The following is a 16,813-nucleotide window of genomic DNA, read 5'->3' as shown; positions in this document are numbered from 1 at the left end:
TCTTTCAGATACTTACGAGTGAAGTTGTCTGCATTAGGAAGGGTTTTTGCTGCTGGACAGTAATGTCACATAAAGTCACTAATAGGCCCCTCTGCAATTAATAGTGATTGTCCAGCAAAACAAAGAGCACACACAAATTCATGGCTATATTCTCTCATTCATTAAAGCCCTGGTGAAAGCTCCTGATACTGACTGTTTATCCCAAAGCTCACTTTCTTAAGCTTCTTCTGTTGCTTGCTTTTTATTCTGTCAGCGTGAGTACTGATCTCAATGTTGCAGTACTTGCAGCACAACGCATCCTCTTCACTTCTGTCTTTACTTTTCTTGAAAATTTCTATGCACTGATTTTCTTGCTGATATCCAGGCATAGATTTGTGGTTTTGTTCCATGTTTACCTTTTTATCTTATCTTTATCTGTGGAGGATTGATTAAATGCAGTGCCATAATAAACAGATGCAAAGAAATAGGTGGGCAGCATCTCCTTGTCAGCCAATCACTGCATGATATTAACATTGTTTGATTTTTTCTGACCTCCGCTGTGTGTGTGTTCTGTATTTTACACTGCAAGACTGCTCTATCTCAGAGCTTCAGAACACAACAATCGCGTAAAGCATTAGTGTTTAACAAAAATAAATACCCCAAAAATATTGAGTGGCTTGATAAATGGGTGTAAATCAGTAAAATCTGAACTCCTTTAATTAAAAAACATGGTAACTTATCAGTGAATATCAGTAAAAACTGAAAAACATAACACTACCTTTAAGTCAAAGCTTCTGGGATGGGTCCCAAAAAAATTCTCCAGGGGGTTCCTGCTCCCTGGAGAATGATGAGACTGGTCCTTGGGTTCAGGAAATGCCCCTTGTTGGAGAGCCTGGCTCCCCACTGCTGACTTCCTCCATTATGTTCACTGGTGCCAAAGAAACATGCTCCGGGTGTCCAAAACTGTGTAGGTTACAGTTTCTAGAGAGCTTTTGGCTTGGCCAGCTAGAGGATTGTTGTCTTAGGCACTGCAGAGTAGGGAGAAGGAGAATATTGGTGGAGTGGCCTGTCTGTGTCTTCAGTTTATGCAAATGAAAGGGGAAGGCTACTTTGAGCAGCTTTTGCTTTGAGAGGCAGCCTATGGAAGGGGACCATGGAGGGCAGAGTTGAGAGCCAGAATCTGCTCATGTTGGGCTTCTCATAGTGCTCTCTATCTTGTGTAGGCCAAATTGTAGCAACCACCAGTGAGAGGACAATGCGCCGGAATGGTCCGTGGCTGGCAGGATATTTGTTGGTTAAGGCTGTGCTTTCTGAGGGTTATTTCTGTAGTTGGTGAGTAAAGAAGGGTAGGTGTTAAAGGCTAGTCTTACTAACCTTGATGAAAAAGCAAAGGAGTACTTGTAGCACCTTAGAGACTAACAAATTTATTTGAGCATAAGCTTTCGTGAGCTACAGCTCACTGCATCCGATGAAGTGAGCTGTAGCTCACGAAAGCTTATGCTCAAATAAATTTGTTAGTCTCTAAGGTGCCACAAGTACTCATTTTCTTTTTTTGTGAATACGGACTAACACGGCTGCTACTCTGTAACCTTGATGAGGAGCTGTAGTGTTTCCTTCTGAGCATAAGAGTGGTAGAAAGCACTGTTTTGTAGTAGCTGTTTTCTGCTGTAGAAGAGCAGAAGAAGAGAACACAGTCTGAGTGGTTAGCTTTGAGTGTGTTCTGCTGTGTGTGTGAAAAAGTGCTTGGGTGTAGTTGCTGAGAGCTGTGCTGCTTTTGAGTTTGGTGTGCTGAGCCTCCAGTGGTGAGATGCTGTCAGTTTTCAGCTCCCAGATGATTGGGCTTTGTTTTTCATTAGGTTTTAAAAAGGGGCTTTCTTTGCATGCTTACTGTGTCTCCATTATGTCTTTGAATCCATTTTCTGCAGTCAGCAGGTTTACCATATAAAAGATTGTCTTTTTTGTTTTGCTTTATCTTCATAGCTATTTCTGTCCCTCCCCTGTCTGATGGTTCCTGTCCCCGTGGCACCTGTTGATTTTTCTCCACACTGGGATGAATTTATGATGCTTCCCTGCTAACACCACTGGAGCCACTGATGCTTGGGAAGATTTTGTCTGTTTCCTCCTGGCATTTCAGAGGTCAGGAGGACAGCACCCAGCATTCCCATCGTTCACTGTCTCTGAGGAGCCTAGAACACATCACCAACTCTAGATTACACACTGACGAGCGGCGTCCATCCAGGCAAATAGCGATTAGACATTTTGATGGAGTTTATCTGGACTCTGGTCTGGTTCAAAGGCAAGCCTATGGCTATATATCCTTGCTTTTTTGGAGCAGTTTCCCAGGGTGGGAGGGTTTCCATGCCTCATCACACATCTGCCCATCATGTCCAGCTACTTGGGCTGGGTGAGGGCAGAGGGATGTTGCCCTAAAACCTGAAAATGCAACATGCATGCCCAAGCTGTTGCTAAACGAGTTGGTAGAGTAGAAGTCTCCAAAAGGTATACAGTGTTGACTTTTCCAAACACTGACCTTAATGTGGGTCATTCCTCAGCAATCGATTCTGAATTAAAGGAAAATGGCCAGCACTTGGCAGGAACAAGCTGAGGTATTAGTTAATTAAATTCCTTGTAGTTTTTCCTTTCATGATCATGCTAAATCCAGGGATAAATTGTTTGGCAACAGCTCTGGCTATTACTATCTTCCAACCCTTGCTTTTAGGCTTGAGATTAAACATACTTAAATATGTAAATCACCAGCTGAAGCCTGGCAGTTTTTATGTATTTCTTAGAAAAGAGCCAAACATTAATTGATAATACAATGCACTTTCATTTACGTTTGAATAATAAACCATGTGATCACTGTTCCAGAGCTCAGCCTTAGCCAGCTCCATCTACTATTCATGGTTTCAAAATGTAATAAAGATACATACTTAATATCTGTTTTCCAATAAAGTTTAGGGCTGGAGCTTGATGATGGCTGTATTTTTTGGCAGTCTCTTTTTAATTTTCTTCAAGTGCTTCCTGGAATTCCAAACCTAAAGGACACTGAGTGTTTTAAAAAAGTGATGTGTATTTTGTGGCCGAAATGGTATATATGAACATATGTGGAAATTGTCACATATGGTGGCTAAAGGTAGGCACTTAAATAGATATGTGGGCACCTGAGCCAAAGTAGCTTGACTTTCCAGTGGTGCTGAGCAGCCACAGTTCCCACTGACGCTGATGGGAATTGGATGCACCTTAGATAAATAGCTTAATTTTTCAGATGTTGAGCATCTGGGGCTCACAACAATTGGAGTGGGAATTGTGGGTCCTCCCATACTGCTGAAAATCAAACTACTTTTATTTATTATCTGCAAGGCCTAGAACACCCAGTTATGGGCCAGATGCATAAACATGGATTTACGTGCCTAACTTTAGCCAAGAGTTGACAATTCTGGCTGTATAAATAAAATGAAAATTTTGCCCATAAAATATATTTGGTGATAGGATACAACAGGTGGAGGAGGTGGTGTCCTATTTAAGTTTATGTGGAGGCTAGCACTTACAATCAGACTAACATCCCTCTGCTTCACACTTTTAATGATTGGGTGTGGGCCACTAAATGAGAAGGTATGATTATGTCTTGGCAGAATATGCAGCTGAGACCATTGGGTCTCTGATCTGCCCAGTAATTTGATGTCTGAGTGGGTAATCTCTCCCTGTTAACAAGGGCACTGAGCTGAACAGTGTGGCTTAGTACAAAGGTTAGTTGCTTGTAAGGTTGTCAATAGTCCTGTAGAAATAAAGGGTGACTGTTATTTAAATAAAAAATTGCCGGTTCCATACAAAATCATTATGGGATGCTTTTTATCCCATATTTCCTCCTCTGCTGACTCCCTCCCTTCTCATGGGCTTTTTTACACATCCTGAAGAATGAAACAGGCAGCATTCAATGACTACTTCTTCTCTCTGTACAATGTTTTGATTGGTCACCCTATCTGCTAGAAGGTGGGTCTATTCAGTGAATCGGGGTGCCTTTCCTACAGAGCTGGCACACATGAAGTAGTGGGGCTTACCGTGGGACTGGGCTGCACAGGGAGCTGGGGCAAAGGGCTGGAGCTGCTCCATAACAGGAAGGAGTGAAGGCTGGCTGGGCAGGTTTCTGGGTCCTGCCGTGCGGCAAAAGCATTCCCCACACTGAAGGAAGATACTCCCTGTCTGTGCCCCCCAGCAAAGCCCCCTCCTCTATGAGGACATCTGAGGTCTGCCCCATATTTTTGAAAGATGGTGTTGACAACGTTAGTTGCCAGGCAAACTCCTGAGCAAGTGAACTGAAGCGGCCAAGATAATTTTGGAGGGACTGTGTGAAGCTTCTGTTCTAGATACAGTTCTATCCTCTATATCAGTGGCTCTCAAACTTTTTTACTGGTGACCCCTTTTACATAGCAAGCCTCTGAGTGCGACCCCCCCTTAAATATATAAAAAAGTGTTTTTAATTTATAACACCATAATAAATTCTGGAGGCAAAGCAGGGTTTGGGGTGGAGGTTGACAGCTTATCACCTCCCATGTAATAGCCTTGTGACCCCCTGAGGAGTCCTGACCCACAGTTTGAGAATCCCTGCTCTATACTGTGATGGCCAGCGATGGGACAGTGCTGATGACCTGCAGCAGATGTACTGTTTTTTTTTCCTGCTTGAAGCCAGAAGGGACTTCCTCTTTATAACAGGACACTGTCTCTTTAAGGCCAGCGAGGACAATGAGAGAACAGTTACCCTGTACCATGTGTCCAAAGAGATATATGAAGGCTGGAAAATAATTGAAGCAATACTTGGCAGAGAAGAAGATGGTCCCAGGGAACAGTCAGTGTCGGGGAGAAGGAAGACACAGGGCCATCCCAAATCATTGCTACTTTAAGGACCTAGGGCCAGGAGCCTTGTAGAATGGGTTGGGCAAGGCTCCTGTGTCTCCATGCTAGTACAGACAGTTGTTTAGGGTTATTAGGCACACCTGGGAAGGATTAAGAAACTGATTAGGTGACTGCACAGGTGAATCAAAAGGAGGCTCCAAGCCTAGTCGGGGGGGCAGCTGAAGCTAGCTCCTGGAGGAGCTGCAGAGGGGGAAGAACTCAATCTGGATACAGCCCCAGAAAGGAGACTCCTGTGTAATGCCTGAATCTGGGAGAGAGTCTACAGGTCTGGGAATCCAGGCCTGAAAGCAAGGCACACAGCCCCAGGAAGTGGGGAGAGTCTCTAGGCCAAGGAGGCTATGACTAGGAAACACAGGCCCCATAAAGGAGGAGGGCTGTGAACCTCCTGAACTTAAGGGGAGAAGACTTTGCAGGCCAGGATTTGAAGCACTGTGGCCAGAAGGAGGCCTGTGAAACCCTGAGCCTAATAAGGGGAGGGAACAAAAGAGGCTCTTTTAGGAGTTGGATGGACTTAATTAATTAGACCCCAGGAGATGGGGAATATCATTTTAAGGACTCAGTGTAAGTTTTGGAACTTCAGAGGGAAATTCAAGCAAAGTATCTGCAGGGCCACCTTAGGCTGCAAGGGGGTACCCTGGGATGGGACCTGTCTACACTCTGTTTGAAGTGCAAGTTGTTGGCTGTGCTGGAAGAAAAGATAATTGGTTTGGAAGGACAAGTACAGATGCCAAAAGACATCAGAGAGGCTGACGATTTCCTGGAGAGCCAGATTTGGGAAGCATCACCTTCCCACATTCAAGAACAATGAACTGGCAACCAAGGAACCAGACACTGTGAAAACCAGAGAGGAAACTTGTCAGTCTGTAACCATCAGAGGCAAGAGGACCAGGTGGCATTCCACATGGCTGAATGCAGGTGAGGACAGACAGCCTGTTTTAAGTATCAGAGGGGTAGCGTGTTAGTCTGGATCTATAAAAACAGCAAAGAGTCCTGTGGCACCTTATAGATTAACAGATGTATTGGAGCACGAGCTTTCCTGGGTGAATACCCGCTTCGTCGGACACATGTAGTGGAAATTTCCAGAGGCAGGTATAAATATGCAAGCAAGAATCATTCTGTTTTAATTAATTCCAAACTCTATACTCATCTCCACATGCACGCTAGGCTTTCAAAACTAGACCCATAAAATGTTATTCCCCATATTAACAACAAATTAATAGTTTCACCAACTTCCCTCTGCCACTTCTGTTTCCCTAAGCACATCTCCCTGATTCACCAGCTCTGCTCAGCTCAGAGACCTAGGGGGCTCAGAAAGGGAGGCAGGTCAACACAAGGTATAGGTGAGAGATGGAACAAAGGGAGAGAAAGATGGCTCTGAGGGAGGAGTGCAGGAGATGTATCTTGATTTTAGTCAGGCTTTTGACTCAGTCCCACATGATATTCTTATAAGCAAATTAGGGAAATACAATCTAGATGTATTTACTATAAGGTGGGCACACAACTGATTGAAAGACCATACTCAAAGAGTAGTTATCAATGCTTCACTGTCAACCTCAGAGGGTGTATCTAGTGGAGTTCCACAGGGGTCAACAGTCCTGGGTCCAGTACTATTCAATAGCTTCATTAATGACTTGAAGAATGAAGTGGAGAGCATGTTTATAAAATTTTCACATGACACCAAGCTGGAAGGAGTTGTAAGCACTTTGGAGGACAGGATTAGAACCTCAAAAGGACCTTGACCAATTGGGGAATTTGGTCTGAAACCAACAAGATGAAGTACAATAAAGACAAGTGCATGGTAGTTCACTTTGGAAGGAAAAAAAATCAAATTTACAACTATGAAATGGGAATAACTGGCTAGAGGGTAGTACTTCTGAAAAGAATCTGGGGATTACAGTGGATAACAGTCTGAATATGAGTCAGCAATGTGACTCATTATGAAAAAGGCTAATATCATTCTGGGGTGTATTGACAGGAGTGTTGTATCTAAAACATAGGAGATAATTGTCCTGCTCTACTCATCACTGGTGAGGCCTCAGCTGGAGTTCTGTATCCAGTTCTGTATCCACCATACTTTAGGAAAGAAGTGGACAAATTGGAGAGAGTCCAGAGGAGAGCAACAAAAAGGACAAAAGGTGTAGAAAACCTGACCTATGAGGAAAGGCTCAGTATTAAGTCTTGAGAAAAGACAACTAGGGGGAGATCTGATAGCAGTCTTCAAATATGTTAAGTGTTGTTATAAAGAAGACAGATTAATTTCCATGTCCCCTGAAGGTAGAACAAGAAGTAATGGGCTTAATCTTTAGCAAGGGAAACTTAGGTTAGATGTTAGGAAAAACTTTCTAAGTATAAGGATAGTTAAGTTTTGGAACAGGCTTCCAAGGGAGGTTGTGGAAACCCCATCGCTGGAGGTTTTAAAGAACAGTTTGGACATTCACCTTGCAGGGAAGATCTAGGCTTTCTTGGTCCTGCCTCAGTGCAGGGGATTGGGCTTGATGACTTCTTAAGGTCCTTTCCAGTACTACATTTCTATGAAGCATCAGTGCCCTCAGTGCACATAGACTGGGGCTCTCAAGGGTTCTGTTGCCTGGTGTTCCAGGACATCCAAGGCATCTGGCCATTCGTGGCTCTTCACAGAATTGCAACCTGCTGTGCTAGAGAAGAAGTGGCTGCAGTGCTGCTGGAAGAAGGAAGGTAGTTGGGGAAGTGATTGTAGAAGGGGTATTGAATGATTTAACTGCTTGTTTCCTGATTGGCATTGGTGGACTACGCTGCCTCACAACTGTACAGGCTGATCCAAAGCCTACTGATGTCAATGAAAAGCCTTTAATTCGTAAGCACTCCAGGGCAGGAATAGTCTTTACTTGTTCCCGTGGACTCAACAGCAACAAATGATGTGTGGGGGCTTATCTGTAATAGTTCAGCCCTGCTGTTCAGAAGCTCGTAACAGATACTGAACACAGCAATTCTTTTTTTGCCCTCTCTTATTCCAGTTACACCCCACACAGTCCTGAATCTTTTTTTTTATTGCATTGTCATTTTTTCTAGAGGAGGATGTTCAATGAGATTCTTAAAAGGAGTTTAACATGAGGTTAGTGTCTCATAACCCCCCTATGAGTTAATTGGAAATAGAGGAATGTATTAATATTTTTATTAATTGCATTTCCCCCTCAATCAAATTGACGTCATTTCTTCTTCTCTAAGCATTTAGAAACAAAAGGGGAGGCAATTAAAAAGAGCCCTGGCTGAATGCACCTCTACAGGGGACTATATCCTCAGCTGCTACCCCTATGTGCAGCTGTAGTAGCACAGCCTGGATCACAGCTACAGGTAATGGGAAGAGAGCAGGCTTGTGGAACCAATGCTTGGGCTGCACCAGTCCCTGAGTGCCAGCCAGCACAGCTGGCTGCATGAACAGGGGAAAGCATGCTGCACCCTTTTAAAGGATGAAGCAATTGACTTTCCGCTCCCCTACAGCACAGCAATAGTGCACCAGAAGCACTATGTCTCTGAGGCCCACTGCCTCCTTGTGCTTCCCTTAGGGAGAGCATACCTATGTGCATGGTTTGCTATGTGCGCCATGACCCCTACTCAGGGCTATGCTTGGACTCAATCTATCCCTTAACATTACTGATTTGACTTCTGTGCCATATCCTGTGAGAAGGCTTGTGCATCAATGGACTCTATTGTGGGTAAATTGTAGGCTGTTCAGGGCAGGTGCTAGTAACTTGTTATCTGGGTTGCAAGTCTGGAGAGGAAGTGGTAGGTGGCTTTAAGTCACCTTTACTATCCTGACACCAAGCTAGTTTCTGGCATAGTTTACAGCCTGCTGTACTCAACCTAACAGCCTTTAGGGTCCACAAAGGCAGCTGGGCACAGGGAAACCCCATCCACACCCCCTCTTCCTTGGTCATGGAGTCCTCTAGTAGAGGGGATGGCTCTGAAGCCACTACAGCAGCTGTATGCCACCAGAGGAGGCAGGGGGAATCCTCCAGTGGCTAGTTAAGCTGTTTTAGGCATGCTTCCCCCAACCTGTGGAACAGGGCAAAAAGGTCCTAATGTCCCAGGATATCTGGTCACTTGTCTTTATCTGCACTTTGTTCTGGGCCTAGCAAGCTTTTGCATCTTTAATATTAATAATGAACAATGTTGCAGCAGTCTAACTTGTCCCACCCTACAAACTGACTTCCAGAATCCAAGAGCAGCAAGCGTCAGAATCTCTAGTAGTGCCCCGCCTCAGAGCCCAGCAAGATGGCCCCCAGGGAAGGGAGTTATCGAGAGGAAGGCGTGATGTTATTCCCATCCTTTACAAACCTCCTAGATACTTTAAAATTCAAGCTTCTGTTACAGAAGAGCTCATTCTATTCTTCTTTTCTCTCTTTGCGGATGCCGCCCGCCTCCTGGTTTCTTTTGCTCCATTTTCTCCAATTTCTGCATAAGCCCTTTAATAACATTCTTTGAGGTTTCAGTGCTTCTTCCCTTATTAGTACTTTCAAATCCCAAATTTAATCTGTTAGTTCATTTCCTTTGCAAGCACACTAATCCTTTTTGTCTTTCTCCTCAACCAGATCTTTATGCTCTGAGCTTCCCTTTCTTCTCTTCAGTACTGCTGTGTAGCTGACATTCCCCCATTGGCTCTTTCTCATGAGTCTATGAGACTCTGCAAGAACATTGTTTGGATGAAATTTGCCTCATCTGTATAGGCTTTATGTACCTCAAAATGACATTAATATGCCACAAAAGTAAAAGCCTCTCTTTTATATCAGCTCTCCATCCATACATTCAAGTGACTATTTTGTCTTGGCCCTATTTTCTCCAGAACAAGTCATAGGTAATAATGAAGAGAAACAATTGCAATGGTTGTCCTGACCCTTCTTCCCTATGCTTTACATTTGCTTCTTGTAATTCCTGGTCAGAAATAGCTCAGTACTGATGACCTTCCACGCACACTGCAAGACATGTTGTCTTTGGAGAGCTGCTAAAAAGAAAGCAAATATTGTTGCAGGTGAAGTTTAAAGAAAAAAAGTGGGGGTATTTGGTGTATTTTTGTGCTACTCCGTTATTGTTGTATTTTAATACCCTAAAGAGTTGCTGCTGCTTTTTTTGATTTGTTGGGCTTTATTCTCATTTGCTGTAAGAAGACCACCACTTTACCCCACTCTGGCAGGGTCTTTGTGTGAATAAAATTCTAGCCCATTGAGATTTTAAAGTATGTGTCAGAGGCATTGCGTGTTCAGTCAGGAGCTTCTTGTTACTGCTATGTTATACATCTAAATAATAAATTATTTTTTAAATTTAGAAAACTTATAAACACCTCGTCCTCCTCATCTATTTGTTTCATCAACATGGGAAATGGAATAAAGAAGAAAAGGGAATTTGGGAAAATATTTTTGCATTCAGGAAGAGGTTAGAAAAGAGCAAATGCAAAAGAGAAGAGGATTCAGTTGGGTTTAACATGCAACACAATCACATGCTGAAACCCTTGCTTATTCCACTGCAGATGAGGCTGTTTATTTTAGAGGGGAAACTGGTTAGAGAGGACATAAGGGCGCACAGGATGTTCAGAATAATGACTGGAATATAGTAGATCTGGGACTTCAATTCACTCTCTTTTATTACAGGAACAAAGGGACAGCCAATACAAATGAAAGGCAGCAAATTTAAAACTAATAAGATATTTTTTCATTCAATCCACAATTAGCCTGTGGAATTTATTGCCATGAAATAATTCTGAGACCACAAGAGTAGCAGGATTTGGGGAACCAGGCATTTATATGGATAATGAAAACAGCCAAATTTACAGCAGTAAGACTTTTTTTTTAAATGGGAAGGGATGTAAATCTCAGGTTTCAGGGCACAAGCCAACCTCTGAGTCCGTGGTTCTCAATGTTTTCCATCCTGGGAAGCCCCTCTTAGCCACCCTCCCATTTAGCAATATGGTGGGGATGGAGTGTGGTTGCAACCTCCAACACCTGTTTGTGACCCCCCCCCCAGGCTAGGAAAAAAACTTTCCCTTTGAGGAGTGTATGAAGCATCGGCTTTTATGTTTATACATGCCAAGAGTCTGCTTTCGATGAGGCAGCTTTACATTCCATCCTCTGCACTGCACCATCATATTATGTAAGGTCTCTGCTGCAGCTTTAGGGTGCTCCTTCACTGAGTTTTAAACCTCTGCTGTCCAGCGGCTCTGTGTTGTAAAGTGGGGGATTCATTGTGTAGTTCTTGTCTCTGCATATAGATGCTTAAAGTATTCAAAGTCAGTATGAAAGGTTCAGCAGTAAGGCTGAAAGATATGTTACCAGAATAAATGGTACAGCCATACAGGGAATGAGATGCATCTGACTGATGGATGATCTGTTTTATTTTTATATATTATATAAATTATTATATATATAATATATTAAAAAAATGCTCAGCAATCATAGATCTTGTCTGCATTTTTTCCATCATTTCTCACAAGTAATTGTAGCATTGTTTGACATCCATCTTCCCATGTTGATGCAGTGATGGATGCCAGCCTGCCAAGCAGAGGGATGAAATGCTGCTTATCTCTGTTTTCTTATCTTCCCTCTGAATAAAACCCTGCTACATACAAGTGTCTTGGACAGAGAACTACTTATTATACCAAGGCACTTCCTGGTCTTTCAGCATTCAATTTCTTTGATGTACCCCAAAACTTGAGTTTTTGTTGTGTTCTGTCAAGCAATGGAGATGAAGACAACACACCATGACTTGCTTACTGGCTCATGCCTCATATTTAATTGTTTAAATTGTTCACTATGTGCTATATTTAGTTTCTAACTATTTATCAAAACTGAGTCTCAGTTGGTTAACCTATAAAAAATGATGGGGTTTTGTGGCTGGGTGAATCTGAAAAGATTGAGGTACTTATCTGGACTTATTTATCCAAGTCATTTTGTTTTGGAGATTGGGATGGAAGACTGTTGTAACTAATACTAGCTGAATACAGCTATAGTTTGTAAATTCGGTATACACTTAAGAACACTGGAAGGGGCTTAGGAAATAAGGCAGGATGTTCTCAGATACAGCAATGAGGGCTATAAATTCCTAGGCAAGTAGATAGAAAGAGTGAAACAAATATTAAATCTCTTGCCTTCTATGGTTTATTTGAATAAAGAATCCAGTTTAAGGTTGCTCACTGCTTGACTACTACAGTCAAAATTATAACAAGACTTCCTAATCTTACCAAAAGCCTGATCTTTCCAGCACTTCCTTGTTCTGACTAGGTTAGACACAGCCTTGCAAAAAGGTCTTCCTATTAAAACCACAAACTGCAAAGGCATAGGAAAAAAAAATAAAAATGAACCAAACTGTTTTGAACCACAAAAAATCAGCAGGTATTCAATTGTGTTCATTTCTGGAGAATGGCTGACTGATTTTTAACTCTGTCCAAGCTGGCTGACCCATGCACAGTGTGGGTATGTGCAGAGAGCTGACTAACAAGAACAACTAGTGACTACCTGTGGAGGGTTGCACTCACTCACTCTTGAGACCCCTTTGCTATCCAGTCTTGATGCTGCCATTCTCTTTGGCTACCAGCACCTCCTGCAGGTTGTCAGCTGGCCTCTGGGGGTCTGTGACTCAGCCAAACAACTGGGTCACATACTCCAAAAGCCTTTCCAGTGTATAACAAACTCAAAGAAAAAAAATAAAAACAGTTCCTTGCCCTTCAGGGCCAATTATAAACAAGGTAGGCTCTTCCCTTTTCTTGGTTAAATTCCCTCTCTGGGATTGAATCAGCCGGGTTCCTTCTTAATCCTTGCCAGCAATTGGCACTTCTTTGGCTCCAGCTAGGAAATGACTTGCTGTCCGCAGGCAGCTCCTTTTTATTTCAGCCTGCTAGGCCTTGTTTGGCTGTTGCTGATCCCCAGCCCTTCTGGCTGCTGGACAACCAGATCTTGCTGGTTTCCAAAATGGCTGCTCTTTTCCCCACCAATAACTCTTTTAACTGAGCAGCAGGCCCTCCATTAGGTTGCCATGAGAGCCTGGTACACCCAGTCACACTGCCCATATAGTCTCTGTTGACAAATATTAAGATTTATGTCATTGTTGCTACCATATAACTAGCCCTTAACAACAAAAACAAGACTTGCCTTAATTCTGCAGAAATAGTGAGTGAATCAGTAGTGAATGAAATTAAATTAACCCCCAAATCGACTCAAAACTATTTCTCATTTCTAGGTTCTGAATGTTGTTTATCACCATTGTGTGTATATATATGAATTTCCACAGATCCCTGATGGATATCTACTGTTACTGCTCTGTTACCCCTTGCATCCTTCAGATTCTCAGATATTCATGGATCTCATGGGATCTGTGGATTCAGAGAGCAGAACTCCAGCTTCTTGTCTGGTAGGGCAGACTCCATTGTGTGCACTTGTGTACATGGTTACACAAGTTTCAGGGCAATAGTGAATTGGTCCCATTTTGTTTTTCCCCCCTTATATCTCCTAAATGTCTATTCCGCTTTGCCTCAAAACATCTTAGGACAATTCTATCTTTAGATTAAGCCTGCCAGACTGCAGACGTATTAATTTAGTTTTGACAAAGCTGGGGAGAGGAGTCAAAATGGGTTTATAACTGGAGGCTTGTTCAACCTTATCGTGGAAGAGATTAGCACCTCTCTATTCTGCAATGAATACATAATCGATATATGCTATAGATCTTAGTTCGGCTGATTAAATATTTTATTTATTGTATGCATCTTTGAGTTGATTGTAATTTTTTTTTCTAAATAATGAAAGTTAAAAATATTTGACACTCTCTCACACACTAACTACTCAACCTTGATTCCACAGGGATCCCAGCAAGTAGATTCATTTTTGGAGGATTAGAATAAATCTTGTTCCCAGCATTTAAAAACATTTAACTCTATTTTAGTTGAAACAATGTATAAAGTCTTACACCAGACAGTCTGAGTACTTGCAAAACTTAACTGATCCAATCTGCATGTTTTGCCCTGCCCAAACTGTCTGTGCAGTGTACTTCTATCCCTTTTGGTCCAGATGATCTTAGCTCTGTCACGTGGTGTTTCTTAACTAGCGTATACAAAACCTACCAGTACTGCAAACTTTTGAACCTCATTTTCAATGGTTCCTTCATTAGAGTATGTTTTGCTCATTCATTGTTACTTGTCACTACCAGTCAATTCGCTGTTGATTCTCTGTGTTCATTAAAAAACCTTTTCTCGCCATCTGCATTAAACATGCCCTAGTAATCTTCAAAAAACCTTAAGATGCTCACATGCCCTTGAAAGCTTCAAAATTGTACTTAGGGTCTTGTAGTCCTTGTGCTGGTAAAACTCCCACTGAAGTTGATGGGAGTGTTGGTTGCATGCAGACTGTGAGATAAGCCCCTATGTTGCCAAGACCAAAAAATGCTCAGACACACCAACTGCATATTGATCAAATGGCTCTTTGTTTCCTTAAGATGAAAAGCAAGTTAGACTTCCCAGTGGTTTCTGAATTCCCTGTGCAGGCAAAATCCCCATTTTAGTCAATGGAGGCATTGCCTGTCTGAGGATTGCAGGATCAGGCCCCTTACTCCTCCAGCATATTAAACTCTGGACATATTTATTATAATTTTTATTACACTAGCCCTAAGTGCCACCTTATACCAGGCTTGGCACAAGAAGATGCAGTCCTTGCCCCAGTGCTGAGTAATAACTGAAGGGTTTGGGGGAGGAGAGACAATTAAAATAGATACATAGATAGAAACTATTTTTGTGTTTCATCAATATGTACTTAATCATCAGCTGCCCCTCAGCTTCCTTTCCATCATATGTTGGCTAATTTCATGTATACATTGAGGCAGAAGTGAGTCTTGAGAAAGGGAGAGTGGGCAGTAGCTTTATGGATCTGTTCAGGAATGGTGGGACAGTGTTGGGAGAATATAAAAATGTCTGTGGGGAAGGAGGAGCAGATAAGCCGCCATCACTGGAGAGCAAGGCAGGTGGTGCAAGGGACGATTTGTTGAATAAGGAAGGGCAGAGTCAGGAAAGGCCTCTAAACATGTCATAGCAAACTCCTGTTCTACTAATTGCTACTTCTTACAGATTAGTGAGGGAATCCTGGAGCTAAACTTCTGGGCTCCTAAGGGATTAGCAGCTCTGTTGAACCCAGACCTAGGGGGAGGGTTCATAGAAGCAGCTATAGGCTAACCAGCCACCCGGAAGCCACAGCTTCCCTGGAACCTATAAACCTAGCCCCAGTATGAGGCTCCACCTCTGAAGTCTGACTAGCAGAGTCCCAGAGCAGCTGATTAGCCCATTGACCCTACATAAACCAGCAGTAGGCACAGGAAGCTGTCTGAACAGCTTGGTGTCAGGTGCTCCTCTGGGTTGATTTCCTAGCATCTGACTTGTAGTTGCTAACATCCAGTTTTTCTGCTGATTGGTTCTGATATCCAGTTTGTCTCCTGCTTCTGACCTCCTGGTGTCCTGACCCAGCTGACCTTAGAGCTGGCTGCCCAGGACCTGGCTATGATAGCTCCTCCTACTTGGCTCCTCAGCCTCACCTCTTGGGAGCTGGAGGCTGCATTAGCAGCTGAGCACACACACAGCTGGTGCCAGAGACAGACTGGAGCCAGGTCTTTCCTGTGCTCACTATCTCTCTTCATGACCACCTGGAGGATTACTAAGGGTTTGAATGGGGAGGGGAATATACAGGCAGGAGAGTTTGGGTTACACTGACCTCAAAATTCTAAGGTGAAGTTCTCTTGGCTTCAGGTCCAGGCCAAGACTCCCTGAACAGTCAACAACAGGGTTAGCATGGGCCAGTGTATAAAGCAAAGAGCTAAGGATCAGGAGCACTGAGTTCTAATCCTGGTTCTGCCACTGACCTGTTGTGTGAACTTGAACATCTCCCTCTTTTCTTTGCCTACGTTTCTCCTCAACCCAATTTCTGTCTTGTCTATTTAGATTGTAAGCTTTTGGGTTCTCTCTGTCACTTAGTGTTTTTACTGTCCCTGGTGAATTTGGGATCCCAATCTCCACTGGGATCTCTAGGTTCTACTATGATACTAATATTTATTAGTAATTAAGATTTGGGTTTGTAATATGACAAAACCCCAAACCATGCTAGTTTTGACTAGTTTTATTTTATTATGAATCTTATCACAACTCTTATTAGCTGTTGAAGGTTGTGCCATAAATCAGTGGAAAGGTGATTACCCCTAGACTTTCAAGAAGGTTTCAGGTTTGATCTGCAGCCTCTATTTCACAAGGTATTAATGATCTTATTCTGCCTTCACCCATTCTTGACCTTTTGTTGCAGGTAAGGAGTACGGTGAATGTTCCTGAATGCATTGTTACTCTTGAAGATTCCATCAATGAGTTAGCCACAAAAAACTTGTCATCTTTCACCAGCAGCCATTCACTGAAAAACATAATTTGTTTCTATGTCATGTCTGACATTTAACCCTCTAAAATTACATGTTTATTATAAATATAACCATTTGGTTCTCTCTCCATTATTTCCTTTTATAAAGTAATCTTTTTGTGTGTGTGGAGAAACCCTATACTAATTACAATAAAGTAAAACTAAAACCAAAGGTTCATTCAATATATTCATTTGATATTTGGTCACTGGTTTGGTATAAGAGACCTGAATGAGATGATCAAATCAAAGAGGCAAGAACCTATTCCCAGGAAATGAGAGAAAGTTGACACACACAACGATATGGGAACGGAAGAGCCAGGGATTTGTCATTCTATAACAGTGACATCAGTCTATAACTATCTCCAGCATAAAGAAAAGGAGTACTTGTGGCACCTTAGAGACTAACAAATTTATTAGAGCATAAGCTTTCGTGAGCTACAGCTCACTTCATCGGATGCATTTGGTGGAAAAAACAGAGGAGAGATTTATATACACACACACAGAGAACATGAAACAATGGGTTT

At 42.5% G+C, this 16,813-nt stretch overlaps 1 long non-coding RNA gene and 1 pseudogene across 1 annotated transcript in view; both read left to right on the top strand.

Moving 5' to 3' along the window:
* LOC119851831 overlaps positions 1–16,361 on the top strand; it is a 70,219-nt gene extending 53,858 nt beyond the window's left edge. Inside the window, exon 2 of the long non-coding RNA XR_005291419.2 lies at positions 16,185–16,361. This is a non-coding gene — a long non-coding RNA (uncharacterized LOC119851831). The remainder of the gene's footprint in view (positions 1–16,184) is intronic.
* LOC119852394 lies at positions 1,503–1,683 on the top strand (annotated as a pseudogene).
* Positions 16,362–16,813: the final 452 nt, after the last annotated feature.

The sequence above is a fragment of the Dermochelys coriacea genome, chromosome 2 (assembly GCF_009764565.3).
Source record: "Dermochelys coriacea isolate rDerCor1 chromosome 2, rDerCor1.pri.v4, whole genome shotgun sequence".
Taxonomy (NCBI): domain Eukaryota; kingdom Metazoa; phylum Chordata; order Testudines; family Dermochelyidae; genus Dermochelys; species Dermochelys coriacea.
This window is presented reverse-complemented; position numbering and strand designations above follow the sequence as displayed.